The sequence below is a fragment of the Chiloscyllium plagiosum genome, chromosome 1, assembly GCF_004010195.1.
Source record: "Chiloscyllium plagiosum isolate BGI_BamShark_2017 chromosome 1, ASM401019v2, whole genome shotgun sequence".
Classification (NCBI taxonomy): Eukaryota; Metazoa; Chordata; class Chondrichthyes; order Orectolobiformes; family Hemiscylliidae; genus Chiloscyllium; species Chiloscyllium plagiosum.
The window spans coordinates 149,658,721-149,680,115 of record NC_057710.1 but is presented as its reverse complement, the minus strand read 5'-3'; positions in this window follow the sequence as shown (position 1 = coordinate 149,680,115).

Sequence of the window (21,395 nt, the reverse complement as noted above, 5' to 3'; positions counted from 1 at the left end):
TATTCATATACCCATCTAAATGCCTCTTAAAAGTTACAATTGTACCAGCCTGCACCACTTCCTCTGGCAGGAATTGGAGGTGTAGTGGACAGCCAAGAACGTTACCTCAGATTACAACAGGATCTTGACCAGATGGGCCAATGGGCTGAGAAGTGGCAGATGGTGCATTTTGGGAAAGGAAATCTTAGCAGGACTTATACACTTAATGGTAAGATACAACAGGATCTTGACCAGATGGGCCAATGGGCTGAGAAGTGGCAGATGGTGTTTAATTCAGATAAATGCGAGGTGGTGCATTTTGGGAAAGGAAATCTTAGCAGGACTTATACACTTAATGGTAAGATCCTAGGGAGTGTTGCTGAACAAAAAGACCTTGGAGTGCAAGTTCATAGCTCCTTGAAAGTGGAGTCACAGGGAGATAGAATAGTGAAGAAGGCACTATTATTGGTCAGAGTATTGAGTAGAGGAGTTGGGAGGGCATGTTGCGGCTGTACAGGACATTGGTTAGGCCACTGTTGGAATATTGTGTGCAATTCTGGTCTCCTTCCTATCGGAAAGACGTTCAGAAAAGATTTACAAGGATGTTGCCAGGGTTGGAGGATTTGAGCTATAGGGAGAAGCTGAATAGGCTGGGGCTGTTTTCCCTGGAGCGTCAGAGGCTGAGGGGTGACCTTATAGAGGTTTACAAAATTATGAGGGGCTTGGATAGGATAAATAGACAAAGTCTTTTCTCTGGGGTCGGGAAATCCAGAACTAGAGGGCATAGGTTTAGGGTGAGAGGGGAAAGATATAAAAGAGACCTAAGGGGCAACTTTTTCACACAGAGGGTGGTACATGTATAGAATGAGCTGAGAGAGGCAGTGGGGGAGGCTGGTACAATTGCAACATTTAAAAGGCATTTGGATGGGTATATGAATAGGAAGGGTTTGGAGGGATATGGGCTGGTTGCTGCCGATTGGGTTGAGATATCCAGTCGGCATGGACTGGTTGGACCAAAGGGTCTGTTTCCCTGCTGTACATCTCTATGACTCTAAATGATGAAAAGTAGTGGACCGAGCACTGATTCTTGTGGCACTCCACTGGTCACAGGCTTCCAGTCTGAAAAACAACCCACCAACACCCTCTGTCTTCTACCTTTGAGCCAGTCTTGTATCCAAATGGCTAGTTCTCCCTGTATTCTGTGAGATCTAACCTAACTAACCAGTCTCCCATGGGGAACCTTGTCGAACACCTTACTGAAGTCCATATAGATCACATCTACCGCTCTGCCCTCAACAATCCTCTTTGTTACTACTTCAAAAAACTCAATCAAGTTTGATCCATTTGAAGGTGGCAGAAATGTCGGTGGATGATGCAATTTATGCGGAGGTTGGTTGGGTGGAAGTTGAGGACCAGGGGGTTTCTGTCCTTGTTGCAGTTGGAGGGGTGGGGTTCAAGGGCAGAGGTGCAGGATGTGGATGAAATGCATCTTGGGAGGGGAAATTTCAGTGTTAAAAGGAGGCGGCCATCTGGTGAGTTCCGAGGTGGAACTGGTCCCCCTGAGAGCAGATGCATGGAGGTGGATGAATTGGGAATACACGATAGCATTTTTGCAGGAGGTAGAGTGGGAGGAGGTATAATCCAGGTAGCTGTGGGAGTCGGTGGGTTTGAAAGAAATGTCAGTGTTGAGTCAGTCCTCGTGGAAGGAGAGGTCGAGGAAGGGGAGGGGAGTGTCAGAGATGGTCCAGGTGAATTTAAGGTCAGGGTGTAATGTGTTGGTGAAAGCATGAGGTGGCGCCGATGCAGTCATCAATGTAGCAGAGGTAGAGGTGGGAAGTGGTGTCAGTGTAACTCTGGAATGTGATATTGGGGCCCCTCAATTCAGGTGCAACCCGCCCTCTTGCACAGGTTCCACCTACCCTGGAAGACATCCCAATGATCCATGTCTCCTTCCTACACCAGTACTTTAGCCTTGTATTTAACTTTAGTATCTTCCTATTCCAAGCCTCACTGGCACATGGCACAGGATGTGATCATGAGATTACAACCCTGGAGGTTCTGCTTTTCAACTTCCTACCTAATTCCCTTTGCAGGACCTCATCTCTCTTTCTGCCTATGTTGTTAGCACTAACATAGACCACAACCTCCAGGTACTCACCCTCCCCTTTCAGAATATCATGTGCCTGCTCAGACACATCTTTGATCCTAGCACCAGGGAGGCAACACACCATGTGAAGTCTTGCTTGCAGTCACAGAAATGCCTAGCTGGGCTCCTGAGTACAGAGTACCCTATCACTCCCTCTCTTCTACATTTCAACCCTCTCTGCTGTACAACAGTGCCTGTCATGGTGCCAATGATCTATCTGCTGCATTCCCCTGAAAAGCTATTCTCCCCAACAGTATCCAAAATAGTATTACAGTTTGAGAGGGAAATGGCCACTGTGGCCTCTTGCACTACCTTTCAATGCTAACTCATTTTCCTGATGGTCACCCAACTCTTCTCTGTCTGAATATCCCTTACTGGTGGTGTGACCAGCTCGCTAAATGACATTCTCAGCCTCATGGATGCTTCATAGTGAGTCCATCCACAGGTCCAGCCACCCCAACACTGGAACTGTCCCTGGTTTCCGACATTACAGGAGGAGCATTCCATGGATCCAAATTCTCCTGCCATTGTGAATCTTATTAAGTAAATCACCCTACTCCAGAAAATGATTGCATAGTCTAATCCACTAGTCACCAAACTCAGGTCTGTTAGTACTGCTCTCTATTCCTAGCAGACTGCAACTACAAAATGTAAATACTGTATCTCTCTCCAGATAATGGTCACTCAGTCTGTAAGTCTGATTCCTGAGTAACTAAGCCTATGTCACTTTCTGCATCATCACGTCACCTCTAAAGCTCCACCCCTATATTTAACTCTATGTTCACACTGATTAACTCTGCTCCTCAGATATTTATCCCACTGCCTCAGGTTCTCTCTCTTTTGCTGTTGATGTCACAGCTTGGACTGACCTCCAAATGTTACCATGGTTACTTGTTGTTGATTTATTATTCTTTTTGGGAACAATGGATCGCTTGAATCAATGTTAATTTCATAGTCTGCGAGTTGGTGTCATCACATCTTCCTCATCAGTCTACAGTGAAGAAGCAGCTTCTCTTGTGGCACTTACATGTCTGTGGTTGGGATAACAGCTTATTTTTCATGTTCATCATGCTTCACACATGTTCCGGGTTGCTACGTGGGTTGACTCTTGCTGAGGGTGTTGAATGCTTGCACTGTGATCCACTTTCCAATATTCAGCTGTGGCAATGATTTGGCTTTTTTTTAAAATCAAAGTATGATTTAGGTTTCTGTCATTTCACTTAGATTTTGTCACTCCCATTACTACTTCTGGCTTCAGAAGTTGTTTTGTTCCTAGAAGTCTTGTTGATTTCTAATGGGTCTGACATGACACCTGAATTAGCCTTAATTAGCCTTAATAAAAGTTAGACCAAAAGTAAAGTAAAACTCAGTGGAGTATTGTGACATTACCACATGATACTCAGCCTGAAGGGATGTGCGTTCTTTATATACTTCTGAAGACTTAGAGATTGCATAAAGGAGTCTAATTGAGATAGACGTTGTGCTAACCATGCCAATTTCTCTTTCCTAAGTGTATTCTTATGTGCTGCATAAGAAATTATTTCACCCCTGATGAATGGCTTCAGGGTTTCCTACAGCAAGGAAGCTGTAATGTCTGGGGTTTTGTTAATTTTTTTATTAAAATCTATCCGCTAAGAGACAAAATTAACAAAATATTCCTCTAAGAGTAAGCGTGTATAGAGACGCCAAAGTGGGTGTGTATTAAGAAACTTCTGAAAGCGAACATTAAAGAGATAGATGCATGGTCTGATTAAACAATTGAATCAGTTTTGCAACCAGAAATGGATGTGAGCAGTCTATCATCCACCAAAAATAAATCAATACGTGTAAAAGTGTGGTGAACATGCCAAAAAAATTTCCCTTTTAGACGGATGAAAGAACCGCCAGGGATCAACAATATTAAACTCCTCCATAAAAGTCTTAATTATTTTAGCAGATTTGTACTGGGTACTTGGAACAGAGGAACTACGGTCTAAGTGAGGATTCAACCAACAGTTAAAATCTCCACCCAAGATTAACTGGTGTGAAGATAAATTCAGTTTCATTGAAAGGAATCGTCTGAAAAAGCCTCATCGCCCCAGTTGGGAGTATAAACATTAGCCAAGATTATATCAATGTCAAAAATCTGTCCAGTAATAATAACAAATCTGCCAGTATAGACAGAGATAGTTTAAGCATGGACGAAAGAAACAGATGTACATAAAAGAATAGCAACTGTTCTAGATCTGCTCGAAAAGGAGGAAAAATACACTTTCCAATCCAACCTTGTTTCAACTTAGGACTATCTATATTTTTCAAGTGGGTTTCTTGTAAATAAATTATATGGGCATTAAGATAGCGTATGTAAAACCTTACTGTATTTACTTGGGTTGTTCAGGCCTTTACAATCAGACTGGCAAATTTAAAATCCTACCAAAGGTGGTGAAGCATTGAATTGTGTCAAATGTAATAATCACACATAAAATCCCAAATAATAGATAAACAAATGTAAACCTTGTAAAAGTGAGGTATGTGCCACACCGCCCTCCCTATCCCCATCAGAACAAAACAAACTCCACCACCTGCCATAGCAGTATCCCCCCCAAATGGAATACCTGCCCACCAACCCCTCCTCTCCCAGCAGAAGCACCCTCTAAATTGGGTGCATGCTCTCTTCGCCCATAGTAAAAAAATTACTGTCATGTTTTGTGGCTCAAGCAAACTACACGGCAACCTCGGGGAATGTAAAAATTAACTGTAAAAAAACTACGAAGCAAAAATGAGTAAAAGTATAAATGTAATAAAAATATGCACTATATATAGTTAAACAATTAAACTCGACATTCTTTGGTACCAGTAGAGCAACCTTGCGACAAAATAAAGTCTTGAGTAAGAAAACATGCACTTTTTGGTGAATGAAGTCAAATGTACAAAGAATACCAGATCCAAGTCTGTAAACATGGCATACCGTCGATCCTCATCTCCAAAGTGGGAAATGTAGTCTTTGTCCGTGGTAGCATAAAACTAATGTCCAATCGGCCTAGTTAGGCCCAACCATCGATCCGGCTCTGGAACTACAATAGGTCATCAAACCTATGAGTTAGGTTCCTCAGCAAGATAATATGTAATATCACTGGATAACGAAGGTCAAATTTAACATTAGGACATGAGTTTAGCTCCTTCTTTATATTGGCAAAAGCCACATGCTGCTTAGTCACAGTCAGGGTAAAATCTGTAAAAATGTATACTCTTTTTCCATTATATTCAAGAGAAGAAGCATCTCCAGCACAGCACAGAATGTGATTTCTCATTTGAAACTGGTTCACCCTGACGACCATCAGGCAAAAAAATTTGCCTTCTTTCAGTTTAGTACGCAGTGTGCGATGAGCCCTATCCAACATGGGTTTAGCCTCAAGTCTGAGCAAGTCCTGTAAAAGTTGTCCCATAAAGTTCCCTCCAATCCCACAACTCGAATATTATTCCATCTGCAGTGGGCTTCCAAGTCTTCACATTTCTTAGTCAGAGACTCAACTGTAGCAGATAACACAGTAACATTAGATTGGAGGCTAGTTATCTGGTTATTGTGCTTGTTAGCTGAACATTTGCCCTGCATTGTGAAGCAACATTTTCCTCCAATGGCTTCAGAGCAGGTGTTACCTCCTTTTTCACCATCTCTGAAATTATAGATTCAAACTTGGTAATGATTTTGGCCCACATATCGTCCATTAATGCTATATGGTGTGGCTTCATTAGTATCTGGCTTCTCCAGAGACTCAGGCTCAGGCGAATGGTGCAGCCTAGCACGACTGGACTTGGCTGACTCAATTTTCATTCGAAAAGTCACCATTTGAAAGGATACAGGTAAATGGGTTGTGTTTAGAAATAAATAGCCAACTGAGTGTAGAGGGCATGTAACGACCAAATTTAAGAAACAAAACATAAATTTACTACCTTCTTGAGGAGCAACCCCAAACAATGTCCTACATTGACCATGCCGTTGGTCACAAGGTCTTGGTGGAAATCCCATCTCCTGCAATTTCCAGTTTCTGAGTGGAGCCTGGAGGAGCTTCTTCCTCTCCCAGAGATGTCCGCTGACCTGCCGGGAGATTGTTTTTTTCCTGCCGTTTTTCCTCGGTCTCTCCAGGTCTTCACTTAGTATCTCCAACCCCACCATCCTTGGCACCGTGAGGTGGATAAAGCGAGTGGAAGAGGCAGGTTGAGAGGGCTGGAACCATGAGTCTTTTATTTCTGTGTTCCTGTGATACACTTCACAACACGACAATTATTGCTATGATATCTCAGAGGTTATGCTTTCTGCAATCAAAGTCCAATGGCCTTTGCAAGAGACCTTTCCTTAACAGCTGCTTCTTTGTAATGGCAATGACTAACTTTATAACCTTCTGAAAGCTTACTGACACAAAACTCCAGAAGTTGAATTACTCTTTCTATAAGTTGTGAAATCTATTGTGTCGATAAGCTTTGTTCAAAGTTAATTAGTTTTGCTAGGAGAAAATGAGGATTGCAGATCAGAGTTGAGAGTGTAGTGCTAGAAAAGCACAGTAGGTCAGGCAGCATCCAAGGAGCAAGAAAATCGACGTTTTGGGCATAAGCCTTCCTGATGAAGAGCTTGTGCCTGAAATGTCGATTCTCCTGCTTCCTCGGATGCTGCTTGACCTGCTGTGCTTTCCCCCCTTAATTAGTTTTGCTACCTTTCTATTCCGCCACAGCTCTGAAAATATATTCTGTTTTAAAAATCGCAATTAAATTGCTTTCCACTGGACTCCCATGCAGTACATTCCAGACCCAACCTACTTGCTGCATTTAAAAAATGCTTTTCCTCATTTTTATGTCTGGTTCTTTTGCCAATTACCACAAATTGGAGTCCTCTGGACCTTGACACTACTGGTATAAGATGTTTCTTTCCCTAACTCTGACCAGAATATGATTTTGAACATGTCAAATTAACTGCCTCTCAACCTCTCTTCTCTAAGGAGAACAGCCTCAGATTCTTTTAACCAAACACAGAATGCTGGAGATACTCAGCAGGGCTAGCAGCATCTGTGGCGAAAGAAACAATGTTATCATTGAGAGTCCAGTATGATTCTTCATTAGCACTAAAATATACTTTAGACAGAGGCAGTTAATTCGAGTTCAGGATGTGCATGTTCCTGTGAAAATTTGCACAATCCAGGCATCTTGGAAGACAAGAGATATTGAGAGGTAAAAACAATGACTGCAGATGCTGGAAACCAGATTCTGGATTAGTGGTGCTGGAGGAGCACAGCAGTTCAGGCAGCATCCGAGGAGCAGTAAAATCGACATTTCGGGCAAAAGTCCTTCATCAGGAATAAAGGCAGAGCACCACCAGACACCTGGAGGAAGAACGCCTCATCTTCACCACCAGACGCCTGGAGGAAGAATGCCTCATCTTCCGCCTCGGAACACTTCAACCCCAGGGCATCAATGTGGACTTCAACAGTTTCCTTATTTCCCCTTCCCCCAACTCACCCTAGTTCCAAACTTCCAGCTCAGCACTGTCCCCATGACTTGTATTTTACTGCTCCTCGGATGCTGCCTGCACTGCTGTGCTCTTCCAGCACCACTAATCCAGAAAGAGATATTGAGAGCATAGTCAGAAAGAAAAATGAGGCATTTGTAAGGTTTAGGAAACTGAAGACAGACAGAATCCTTGAAGAATACAAAGATAGCAGGAAAGAACTCAAATAAGGACTTAGGAGGGTAAATGGGGCCATGAAATATCTTTGGCAAACAGGATTAAGGAAAATCCAAGGAGCAAGAGGGTAGCTAGGGAAAGGGAGGTCCACTCAAGGACAAATGAGGGAATCTGTGTGTGGAGCCAGAGGAAGTAAGTGAGGTCCTCAACAAATACTTTGCATCGGTATTCACAAAAGAGAAAGATATGGTGGATGGTGAATCTTGGGAGAGGCATGTTAATATTCTAGGGTATATCAATATAAAAAAGGTGTTGGGTGTTTTTGAAAAACTTTAAGCTAGACAAGCCCCAGGATCTAGACCAGATTGCTGATGGAGGCAGGTGAGGAAATTGTCGGAGCCTTAAATGAAATCTTTGTACCCTCTTTAGTCGCAGAAGAAGTCCCAGAAGACTGGAGAATAGTCAATGTTGTTCCTTTGTTCAACAAGGGCAACATGGATAATTCGGGAAATTATAGGCCAGTGAGCCTTATGCCAGTGGTAGGGAAATTATTGGAGAAGATTCTTATGGATGAGATTTACTCACATTTGGCAAAATAGACATATTAATGATAGGAAGCATGACTTTGTGCAGGGGAAGTCATGTCTCACAAACTTGATTGAGTTTTTTGAGTAAGTGACAAAGATGATTGATGAGTACAGAAGTTGGGACATCATGCTACAGCTATACAAGGCTCCTGTAAGGCCAAATTTCAAGCACTGTGTACAATTCTGTGGTTGCTGTACTAAATGAAGGACGTTATTAAACTGGAAATGGTTCAAAAACATTTAGAAGGATGTTACTGAGACTGGAAGGTTTGACTTATAAGGAGAGACTTTATAATCTGGGACTTTTTTCCCTGGAATCTAGCAGGGTGTGGGGTGACCTTTGAGGTTTATAAAATCATGAGGGGCATAGATAAGGTGAATAGCCAGGGTAGGGGAGTCCAAAACTAGAAGGCATAAGTTTAAGGTGAGAGGGGAAAGATTTAAAAGGGACCTGAGGGGCAACTTTTTCACATAGAGTGTGATATATAAATGGAATGAGCTGCCAGAGAAACTGGTTGAGGCGGATACAATTATAACATTTAAAAGACATTTGGACAGGTACGTACTTGGGAAAGGCCAAATGCAGGCAAATGGGACTGGTTCAGTTTGGATGGGTGGGCTGAAGGGCCGGTTTCCGTGCTGTATGACTGTATGAGTGCAGGGTGGTAGATGCTGTCTATATGGACTTTAAGCAAGGCTTTTGACAGGGTCCCTCATGGCAGAGTGATACAAAAGGTTAAGCCACATGGGCTCCTTGGTGAATTGGTAAGATGGAACAGAACTAGCTTAGTCATAGAAGACTGACAGTAGCGGTAGAAGGGTGTATTTCAGAATTGACATCTACGACCAGCGGTGTTCACAGGGATCAGTACTGGGACCCTCTTAAACAATTTGGAGGAGAATATAAGTGGCCTTATTAGTAAGTTTGTGGAGAATTACCAGAGCATATAGGTAGGCTAGAGACTTGGGCAGAGAAATGACAGATGTAGTTTAATCCAGTCAAATGTGAGATGATGCATTTTGGAAGATCTAATTCAGGAGGGAAGTATATTGTAAACAGCAGAATCCGTAATAGCGTCAACATACAGATGGGTCTCGGTGTACAGGTCCACAGTTCCTTGCAAGTGGCAGCATAAGTGGATAAGGTGATTAATAAGTCATATAGTATGCTTGTTTTCAGGACATAGAGTATAAAGATTGACAAATCATGTTGCAGCTGTACAGAACTTCAGTTAGGCTACATTTAGAACATTATGTCCAGCTCTGGTCACCACCTTACCAGAAGAATTTGGAGGCTTTGGAGAGGGTACAAAAATGGTTTACTAGGAGGGTATTAGTAATGAGAAATGATTGTACGAACTTGATTTATCTTCACTTGAATGCTGAAGGAAGAGGGATGACCTGATAGAAGTTTACAAAATTGAATGGAATTGAATTGAATTGAATTAGATTTATCATCTCATGTTGTCACATGAGTAGAGTGAAAACGTTACAAGACACCACTTATGGTGCCATCTAAGGTACAAAGGTACCTATATACAGAATTTTAGTACAAAACAGAAAAATAAAGTTTAAAAAGTTAAACATAACAGTCCTTCTTAGTAAAAGATAGAAGAACAAAGAAACATAGTTAACAGTTTAACAGTTCTTTAGAGACCACAATTTCCCTTCCCACGTGGTTAAAGATGCCCTCCAACGCATCTCGTCCACATCCCGCACCTCCGCCCTCAGACCCCACCCCTCCAATCGTAACGAGGACAGAACGTCCCTGGTGCTCACCTTCCACCCTACCAACCTTCGCATAAACCAAATCATCCGCCGACATTTCCACCAGCTCCAAACAGACCCCACCACCAGGGATATATTTCCCTCCCCACCCCTCTCCGCCTCCAAACAGACCCCACCACCAGGGATATATTTCCCTCCCCACCCCTCTCCGCCTCCAAACAGACCCCACCACCAGGGATATATTTCCCTCCCCACCCCTCTCCGCCTCCAAACAGACCCCACCACCAGGGATATATTTCCCTCCCCACCCCTCTCCGCCTCCAAACAGACCCCACCACCAGGGATATATTTCCCTCCCCACCCCTCTCCGCCTCCAAACAGACCCCACCACCAGGGATATATTTCCCTCCCCACCCCTCTCCGCCTTCCGCAAAGACCGTTCCCCCCGTGACTACCTGGTCAGGTCCACGCCCCCCTACGACCCACCCCCCCATCCTGGCACTTTCCCCTGCCACCGCAGGAACTGTAAAACCAGCGCCCACACCTCCTCCCTCACCTCCATCCAAGGACCTAAAGGAGCCTTCCACATCCATCAAAATTTTACCTATGCTACTTTCTCCCCACCCCCACCCTCCTCTAGCTTATCTCTCCACGCTTCAGGCTCACTGCCTTTATTCCTGATGAAGGGCTTTTGCCCGAAAAGTCGATTTCGAAGCTCCTTGGATGCTGCCTGAACTGCTGTGCTCTTCCAGCACCACTAATCCAGAGACAGTCCATTAATGCCAAGCCATGCTAGGCTCGCAATCCTCACAAGGGCTTGATATCCCCCTTGCTCTCATCTCAGGCTGCCTACTATTGCTGCTTTGCAGCTTGTTCTTGCACCCACTCTTACTGCCAGCTGCCCACAGCTGCCTGCTCCCTCTCTCGCCACTGGCCTCCCGGGGCTGCCTGCTCCCATTCTTGCTGCCAGCCATCTGGGGCTGCCTGCTCCCACTCTCATTGCCTGTTGCCTGGAGCTGTCTGCTCCCATTCTTGCTGCCAACTGCCCAGGACAGCCTGCTTCCACTCTCATCGCTGGCCTCCCGGGGCTGCCTGCTCCCAGTCTCTGCCGGCTTCCTGCTCTCACTCTCACCACTGGCCACCCAGGGCTACCTCCAACTTGGGAGCAGCTGCCTGCTGTCACCACAGGATGCTTCAGGCTGCATGTTCCTGCTCTCACCGTCACTTGGGGGGACTGCCATTGATGCCAGGGACCTCTCTCAGCATCATATTGGGCTCGCCTCCCTGAACTAGCTTAATTTCCTTCGCAACCATCTTTTCCAAGCTCCTCACAAACTTGCACTCACGTAAGATAAGTAAATTAAAATAATGAAAGGCATGGATAGAATTGGCAGTCAGAGTCTTTTTCCCAAAGTAGGAATGTCAATTACTAGGAGACACTGGTTGACGGTTGAAGAGGGGGCACGTTTAAAGGACGTGAGATGCACGCTTTTTACATAGAGTGTGGATAAGTGCTTGCAATGTGCTGTCAGAAGAAGTGGCGGAGGGGGATACAATAATAATGTTTAAGAAGCATCTTGAAAGATATCTAAATAGGCAATTAATAGATGGACATGGTCATGTAGAGAAAAAGTATTTTTTTAGTTTCGAAAGACATCATGGATTGGTGCAGTCTTTGTGGACCAAAGGGTCTGTTCCTGTTCTTTGCATTCTTTGTTTGTGGTTTTGAGGCCTTGGACAGTGAGGTGAGTGGGCATGTGTTACATCTTCTGCGATTATTTGGGAAGGTACTAGCGGAGAATGAGGAAGTGTTTGAAGTGATGAAGAAGTCGATCATGATATCACACAGGGTATGGTTCATGCAGGATGCTGTCAGTGGAAGGGAAGGGAAAACACATTTGGTGTTGGAAATGAGAAGGATGAATCCATTGAATGCCAAGTCTAATGGGTTGGAAAGTAAGGACAAGAGGAATCCTATCAATGTCGGGAAAGGAGAGGAAGGGGTAAGGGCAAAAGTGTGGGCAATGGGTCAGACACAGATGAAAGCTCTGTCAACCCTAATGGGGAGGTATCCTCGGTTGGGGAAAAGGTTGTGTCGGAAGCAGCTGGCTGGAAAGTGACATTTTCAAATCAGATCCAATGAGACAGAGGAACTGAAAGAAAGGAGTGGAATCCTTGTAGGAAGCAGTGTGTTAGGTGGTGTTGTCGAGGTAACCATGGGAGCTTGTTATGGATATTAATGCACAGTATATTCCCAGAAATGGAAACAGTGACATCAAGAAAGGGAATGGAAGAGTCAGAGATGGACTAGGAGAAAAATAGAAATTGAATCAAAACTGATTAAATTTTTCCAATTGCAGATGACAGCAAAAAGCAGCACTAAAAATATCATTGTATCAGAAAAAAGTTTATGGTAGGGCCTGAGTAAAACTGGAACAAGGAATGTTCCACATACCCCACAAAGATACAGACGTAGCTGGGAACCATGTGGGTAGCCACGGCCACACCTTTGACTTGGAGAAGGTGAGAGGAATTAAAGGAGAGTTGTTCTGAGTGAGAATGAGCTCAGTCAGGCAAACGAGGCTGGTGGTGGACAGAGATAGTAAAGGCCACTTTTCAAGGAAGCAGACAGTCTTCAGACCATCCTGAGAGATGGATGTACAGGATTGCACCTCCCTGGTGCAGAGCCGATAGGACCAGAAAACTGGAAGAATCAAGAATGTAAATGGGAACAGACTGAACAAGGGGGAGAATAAAAGGTAGAAATAAGTTCAGTGGGACAGGTACAGGTTGAAATGGTGGGTCTGTCTCTTTGTGGATTTTAGGAAGGAGGTAGAAGTTGGCTCTACAGGATTGGGGTATTCTGTGATGGGAAGCTGCGGAAGGGAGATCTCCAGAGGAGATAAGGTTCATGAGAGTCCTGGAAACTTGAGTCTGATGTTCAATAGGAGGGTCATGATCCAGGGGAGGTAGGAGGAAATGTCTGAGAGTTCACACTTAGTCACTGGAAGGTAGAGTCAAGATTAAAGTGGTGCTGGAAATGCATAGCAGGTCAGGCAGCATCTGAGGAGCAGGAAAATTGATAGTTCGGGCAGGAGCTCTTCATCAGGAATGAGGCTGGAGGCCTCGGGGATGGAGAGATAAATGGGAGGGGGTGAGGCTGGGAAGAAGGTAGTTGAGAGTACAATAGGTGGATGGAGGAAGGGATAAAGATGATAGGTCAGAGAGGAGGGTGGACTGGATAGGTGGGAATGAAGATTGATAGGTGGGACAGTCATGAGGATGGTGCTGAGCTGGAAGTTTAGAACTGGCGTAAGATGGGGGGAGGGGAAATGAGGAAAATGGTGAAGTCCACATTGATACCCTGGGGTTAACGGATTCCAAGGCGGAAAATGAGGCGTTATTCGTTCAGGTGTCGGGTAATGAGGGAGTGGCAGTGGAGGAGACCCAGGATCTGCATGTCCTTGGCAGAATGGGAGGGGGAGTTGAAATGTTCAGCCACGGGGTGGTGGGGTTTATTGGTGCGGGTGTCCTCGAGATGTTCCCTGAAGCGCTCTACGAGAAGGCATCCAGTCTCCCCAATGTAAAGAAGACCACATCGGGAACAATGGATGCAATAAATGACATTTGTGGAAGTGCAGGAGAAGCTTTGATGGATATGGAACGCTCCTTTGGAGCCTTGGATAGAGATGAGGGGGGAGGTGTGGGTGCAGGTTTTGCAATTCCTGCGGGCAGGGGAAGATGCCAGGAGGGGAGGGTGGCTTGTTGGGGGCGCGTGGACCTGACCAGGTAGTCATGGAGGGAACGGTCTTTGCGGAAAGAAGATGGGGTGGGGAGCGAAACATATCCCTAGTGTTGGAGTCTGTTTGTAGGTGGCAGAAATGTCAGCAGATGATGCAGTTTATGCGGAGGTTGGTGGGGTGGAAGGTGAGGACCAGGGGTGGTTCTGTCCTTGTTGCAGTTGGTACAGGTGGAGGTCAGCAAGGTAGAGGTCAGCACACTGGTGAAGTCCACATTGATGCCCTAGGGTTGAAGGGTTACAAGGTGGAAGATGAGGCGTTCTTCCTCTAGGCGTCGGGTGGTGAGGAAGCGGCAGTGGAGGAGGCCAGGACCTGCATGTCCTCAGCAGAGTGGGAGGGGAGTTGAAATATTCGGTCACATGGTGGTGGGGTTGATTGGTGTGGGTGTCTACTTCAAGGTCGAGGTCAGCACACTAGAAGACAACCACATCACCCTTATCAGCAGATTTGATAACAAGGGCCACATGGAGTGGAATACAGCAAGTTCAGAGCGAGACAATGAGTGAGAGTTGCGGAGAAATTAAGATGGTCAATGTCACATCAACAGTTCTCAATGAAGAGATCAAGTGCAGGCAAAAGACCAGAAAGGGGAGTCCAGGTAGAGGGGGAGTATTGGAGATAGGTGAATAGGAAAGGACTCTTACCAAAGAAGTGGCATGAAATTGAAGGCAATGGAAAATGAGTTCAGCATCACATCAGGCCCAAGATCTGGGTGCGTAAAGAGATAAAGCCACGTTCTTTGCTGAGAGAAGATTGTTCAGCATCAGAGAGGAGTAGGTCAGATGGTATTGCAAGATGTGGGATTAGATGAAAGAACGCAGTGGGAGGGAATAGGAGGAGAAGAAGCCCCAGACAGGCATCAGTATCCTTGACTTTTGGAGCATGCATTCCATAACACTTGAAAGGAAGAGAAAAAGTTTCTTGTTAAAGTATCAAATGAGATAAAGAAGGAGGTAGAACTGGGGATCAAGACAGCTTTGAGATAGTGTGAGGTGGTGCCGCTGGAGAGAGGGGCTGAGAGTGTGCATGGGATGGTACATGGCACTGAATGTGGATCTCAGGATGCTGTAGGAGCAGCTGAACAAGGAGTACTGTATGTCTTGGAAAGACTTAGAGTCATAGAGATGTACAGCACGGAAACAGACCCTTTGGTCCAACTTGTCCATGCCGGCCAGATATCCTAACCTAACCTAGTCCCATTTGCCAACACTTGGCCCATATCCCTCTTAACCTTTCTATTCAGATACCCATCCATATGCTTTTAAATGCTGTAATTGTACCAGCCTCTGGCAGCTCATTCCAAACAGGCACCACACCTGCGTAAGAAAGTTGCCCCTTAGGTCCCTTCTATATCTTTCCCCTCTCATTCTAAACCTATGCCCTCTAGTTCTGGACTCCCCTACCCCAGGGAAAAGACCTTGTCTATTTATCCTATCCAAGCCCCTCAGTTTTATACACCTCTATAAGATTACCTCAGCCTCCAATGCTCCAGCGAAAAGAGCCCCAGCCTATTCAGTCTCTCCCTTTAGCTGAAATCCTCCAACCCTGGCAATATCCTTGTAAACCTTTCAAGTTTCACAACATCCTTCCGATAGGAAGACCAGAATTGCACGCAATATTCCAAAAGTGGCCTAACCAAAGTCCTGTACAGCTGCAACATGACCTCCCTATTCCTATACTCAATGCTCTGACCAATTAAGGAAAGACTATCAAATGCCTTCTTCACTATCCTGCGACTCTACTTTCAAGAAACTATGAATCTGCAGTCCAAGGTCTCTTTGTTCAGCAACACTTCCCAGGACCTTAACATTAAGTGTATAAGTCTTGCTCTGATTTGCTTTTCCAAAATGCAGCACCTCGCATTTATCTAAACTAAACACCATCGGTCACTCCTCAGCCCATTGGCCCATCTGATCAAGGTCCCATCTGAAAAACAACATTCCACCATCACCCTCTGTCTTCTACCTTCGAGTCTGGTTGAGTTCGAAATATGAAGGAAGGAACTACTGTTGGAATCTATGTGGGGTGAGGTGGAACTGGATTCAGTCACTGAGGAAAGTGAATTTTAGTAAACACTTTATCCAACACCGGGAGACTATAGAAAACAATGTAGATGAACAAATGAGAGATTAACCGAAAGCAAAGCGTTTTGGAGATCACAGCGGGTCAGGCAGCATCCACAGAGAAGCAAGCTAACGTTTCGAATCTAGATGATTCTTCAATAGCGATTAAAATGGAAATCTTATCATCCCTAGTTGCTCTTGAGATGGTGGTGAGCTGCCTTCTTCAACTGTTGCAGTTCATGTGCTGTAGGTTGAGCCACAATGTCTTAAGGGAGGGAATTCCAGGATTCTGACCCAGTGACAGTAAAAATATGGAGACATATTTCCAAGTCAGGATGGTAAGAGACTTGGATGGAAACTTGGTGGTGCTCCCATGTATCTGCAACTTTTGTCCTTCTGGATGGAAGTGATTTTGGGTTTGGAAGGTGCTAAGGATCGTTAATGATTTTGTCGATAGAACACACTGCTGGTTCTGAACATGGGCAGTGGAGGGAGTGGATGCCTGTAGATATGGTGCCAGTCAATCAGAATGTTTTGTTCTGGGTGGTGTCAAGCTTCCTGAGTGTTTTTGGAGCTGTACCGATCCAGGTATTGGAGATTATTTCATCACATTCCCGACTTGTGCTCTATAGATAGTGTACAGGCTTTAGTGAGTCAGGTGGTGATTTATTTGCCACAATATTCATAGTCTCTAATCCACTATTATAGCTGCTGTGTTTATGTGGCAAGTCCAGTTGTGTTTCTGGACAATGGTAACCCCAAGGTTGTTGATAGTGGGGTATTCAGTGATGGCAACACTACTGAATGTTAAGGAGTGTTTGTTAATGGTGTGACGATGCTGTGGCTTTAAGAGGTTATTTGGTCCTTTTCTTTGAAGAGAGTTTTTAAGGCAGAGGTGATGAGCAGTCTACCAGAACCAATAGCGTAAAGAACTTGTGAGGCCTTAGGGTTTTCTTTTAAAATTGGAACAATAGACCCAGCTTGAATGGGTGTGGTCAAACTCCCACAGAACTAGGATCTTTAGTTTAGTTTTCAGCAGTTGCTGTTGGGGTCGTGAAGTAGTGAAAGCTATTTTTTCCTTCTCTCAGTTACAGCCAAAAGCTGTTCTCTGTCTCACATGCAACTCTTAAAGCAGGCAATCTGTTTTCTGAATTTGCCCTTTGCTGAGGTTGGGTTTATGGAATGTTACTATGCGGAACAGTTAACTAGTAATAGTTAGTCTAGCTATTATTCTGTTAAGTTTTCCAATAGAATTCAATTATTCCAAATTCTTGTTTCTTTTGTTGTATTTTAACAGAAAGGATGAATAAAGTGTGTTTTGCTTTAAATCTGGTAGTTTGACTAATTGAATTACATCTGGAATGCAATACCTTACATTTATCTTTAAAATAAGAAAAGGTTAGGGACTAGACTATCTTCTGAATATTGAGGGGGTTTGGTCTGGTCCATAACAACTGGGTTTGTTCAGTGCCTGGTATTTATGTGATGTGAATACTGCTTGCCACAAGTCCTTCTTGCCATATTGTTATTTGCACAAATATTATTTACCACATTGTCCTTCTAGATCATAGCTTGGAAAATGTTGTCTCAGGAGCCTTGGCAAATTTCTGCAGTGCATTTTGTAGATGGTACACGCTGCTGCTACTTAGTGTCAGTGGGGAGAGTGAATGTTTGTGGATGTGGTGCCAATCAAGGGGACTGGATAGTGTTGAGCTTCTAGAGTGTTGTTAGAGCTGCCCTCATCCAGGCAAGTGAGGAACAGTTCATCACACTTTTGACTTGTGCCTTGTAGATGGTGAACAGGCTTGAGGGAGTCAAGAGATGAGTTACTTGCTGCAGAATTCCTGTCCTCTAGCCTACTCTTAATGCCACAATATTTATATTGCTAGTCCACTTGAGTTAAGTTTCTAGTCAATGGTAGCTTCCCAGGCATGCTGAGTGTGGGGGATTCAATAAGGGTCATGCTATTGAATGTCGTGGGGTGATGGTTTTATTCAGTCTAGGAAATGGCCATTGCTTGGCACTTGTGTGGCATGAATGTTACTTGTCACTTATCAGTCCAAATCTGGACATCTCAAACCACTATAAATGCTAGAGGAAACATGACAGAAGTGCTTCACAGGAGGCTCCCAAGCACTGAGGATGTCACCAAGACAGGGGACGCAACTTCTGCAACACAAATTCCCAGCTCGGCGAACAGAACCACAACATTTTCTGGGTCTTGCTGCACATGGACATGGACTGCTTCAGTATTTGAAGAGTAATGACTATTGGTGAACATTATACAGACGGTGAATCTTACTGACATTGACATGGAAGGAAGGTCAATGAAAAAGCAGAAGACAGTTGGGCCTAGGGCACTACCTATAAGAAGAACCCCAGCAGAGATGTCCTGGAGCTGAGATGACTTCCATCTAAAAGTCCCAACCATCTTTCTTCATACCAGGCATGACGTTGATCAGTCGTAATGAGGTCAGGACCTGAGTCGTCCTGGAAGAATCCGAACTAAGATTCAGTGAGCAGGTGTTTTCTTACAGAACTATTGACCAAAATAGATAGTGTAGTGGACAATGGAAAAGATTATCTCTGAGAACAATGGGACCTTGATCAGATGGGCCGATGGGCTGAGGAATGGCAGATGGAGGAGTTTTGTTTAGATAAATGTGAGGTGTTGCATTTTGGTAAGGCAAACCAGGACAGCACTTACACATTTAATGGTAGGGCCCTGGGATATGTTGCCGAACAAAGAGACCTAGGGGTGCAGGTGCAAAGTTCCTTGAAACTGGAGTTGCAGGTAGACAGTATTGAAGAAGGCATTTGGTATGCTTGCCTTCGGTGGTCATAACACTGAGCATAGAAGTTGGGATGTCATGTTGTGGTTGTACAAAGACATTGGTGAGGCCTCTTTTGGAATATTGCATACAATTCTGGACACCCTTCTTTAAACTTGACAAACTTGTGAGGGTGCAATAAAGATTTGCAAGAATGTTGCCAGGACAGAAGAGTTTGAGCTACAGGAAGAGGTCGAGTAGGCTGGGACATTTTTCTCTGCAGTGTCAGAGACTGAGGGATGACCTTATACCAGGTTATAAGATCATGAGGGGCAATGATATGGTGAAAAGCCGGGGTCTTTTTCCTAAGGTGGAGAAGTCCAAAACTAGAGGACATAGTTTTAAGGTGAGGGGGAAAATTAAAAAAGAACCTGAGGGATAACTTTTTCACGCAGAGTGGTGCAGGCGGGTGTAATTATGACATTTTAATGGCATCTGGATGGGTACATAAATAGGAAGAGTTTAGAGGGATATTGACCAAATGCTTGCAAATGGGACCAGGTCAGATCAGGATGTCTGGTCGACGCAGATGAATTGGACCAAAGGATCTGTTTCCGTGCTCTATGACCCTTTTCTTCACTTTACTGATAATTGGAGTGGAAGGATGGGGCTGAAATTGGCCAGATTGTATTTATCCTATTTTTTGTCTACAAGATATATCTGGGCAATTGCCCACCATTGTTGGAAACAAAACATTAAATCTGATCACTTGGGCCATGAAACAATGGCTAAGGTAACTGCAGTGAAATGAGCTAATCAAGCTAACATTTTTAAACTTGTGCTCGCAGTTGAAAGAAGAAATATGATAAGGCTTTTTGTGTGTATTTCTGACCACATAAACTTTGGCAGAAGAACAGCAACTCTCTCTTTCTGTAAGAATGGTGTCTTGCCTGCTACAATTGATTGTGTCACAGTGAACAGAAAATGTAAAATAAAGACTACAGTTCCTACAGCTTCCAGAAGAAGAAATCTGTTACAATTTTGAAATGCTTCAGCTCAAGACCAAAGATTTTGGAAAGTTATAGCTGGATGAGACATCCATCTTTGTTGTGACTTTTTTTTAATGACATATTGAAGGGACTTAACATTTGATAAATTTAAACTCTACTCTGTAATTTGTATTTTTGCAATTGGTTTGAGTGTGTGTGCAGATGCACAGTTCGTGGAAGTCAGAATGTATTGTTACTTCTTTAAAGTATGTTAAGTTTTAGTGTGATAAAACTAACTCCTATTCATTAAAGAAAACCTGTCTGCCACGTGTATAAACAGTAAGTGCACACACAGAATTGATAAATGTAACCTTTAAATGAGGATAAAGAAGAGAAGGGAGGATTTTCACCCCGACTCACCCGGTCTTCACACTGACAATCAAACCCAATTCATCTACAGAAAATTTAAAAATTCACTGAACAGTATGGGTTTAACTTCATCACCACTTTTGCCAAGAGAACATGAGTTTGTCGGAAGAAACATCTCGATGGCCAAATGAAATGCAGAGAAAGACAAGGAAATCTCAAACTTTGCCTTATTGTGATTCTGGCTTGCACTTCAAGGCCAAAGAGAAATTACCTGCAGAAGTGTTGAACAGAAGAAAATATAGGCGTACCCATGAAGCAAGACACTCACTCCAAGTTACTGAAAGTATGACATCTCAAATGAACAGATGGAAGGAGGTCAATATTCAACACGTATGCCAATCCCTGCCTCAGCTGCTGAAAAGACAGGCTGCAGAATTCAAACAGGAAAACCTGGAATCCAGCAAACGTTGTTGACAAGGCTGAGACTCCAAGGTCATACACTGACACCAAAGCCAGTGAACAGATGATCCAATATTTGATCTGTACCTGAATTTCAGAAGCGGAAAAAAATATAAAGATAACACTAATATGTAAGGAAACATCAGGAACAAAAAGATGCAACATCAACACTGTAACTGACAGATGACACAACATGAGCACAACTCCGACACCAGGATTATCATTGCCGATGCAGCATGCAAATTATCACTGAGAACACTGAATGGCAAATCCTCATGATAGAGGGATAACATTCTACTACCTAAATAAAACTACAAACAATAAGAGAAAATGCATTTAAAATTAACTCAAATTTACATATCAAAGTCAATTGTTAATCATTACTTTAGGTGAAATGTCAATGATTTAAACAGTTATATTGATACGAGGCATCTCTAAAAGAAAGAGTTGACATATTGTTATATTATTCCTAAAGAGCGAGAAACTAATTGTGTTAATATTTATCCTAGGGCGCCACATAGAGATCTGAGTATACTTTAAAGGTGATCATTCATTCAAATATTTACCTTTAAAATCATAATTTTAGATGAAAGATTATATTTAAACGGGGGTCTATTATTGATAAAGATATTGAAACACAGAATATAGGAGTAGGCCATTAGACCCTTCGAGCTTGCTCTGCCATTCAATATAACCATAGCTGCCTTCTCTCTAATTATTATGAAACACACACCAGGGTATGTTTCCAAGCAGTCAATTGTCCACCAGTCATTCACACGGAGAGGTACAAGAAATATGATCCTTGAAGCTCCACCAAATTGAGACTAAAAGTGTGATTATTTTGAACTTCT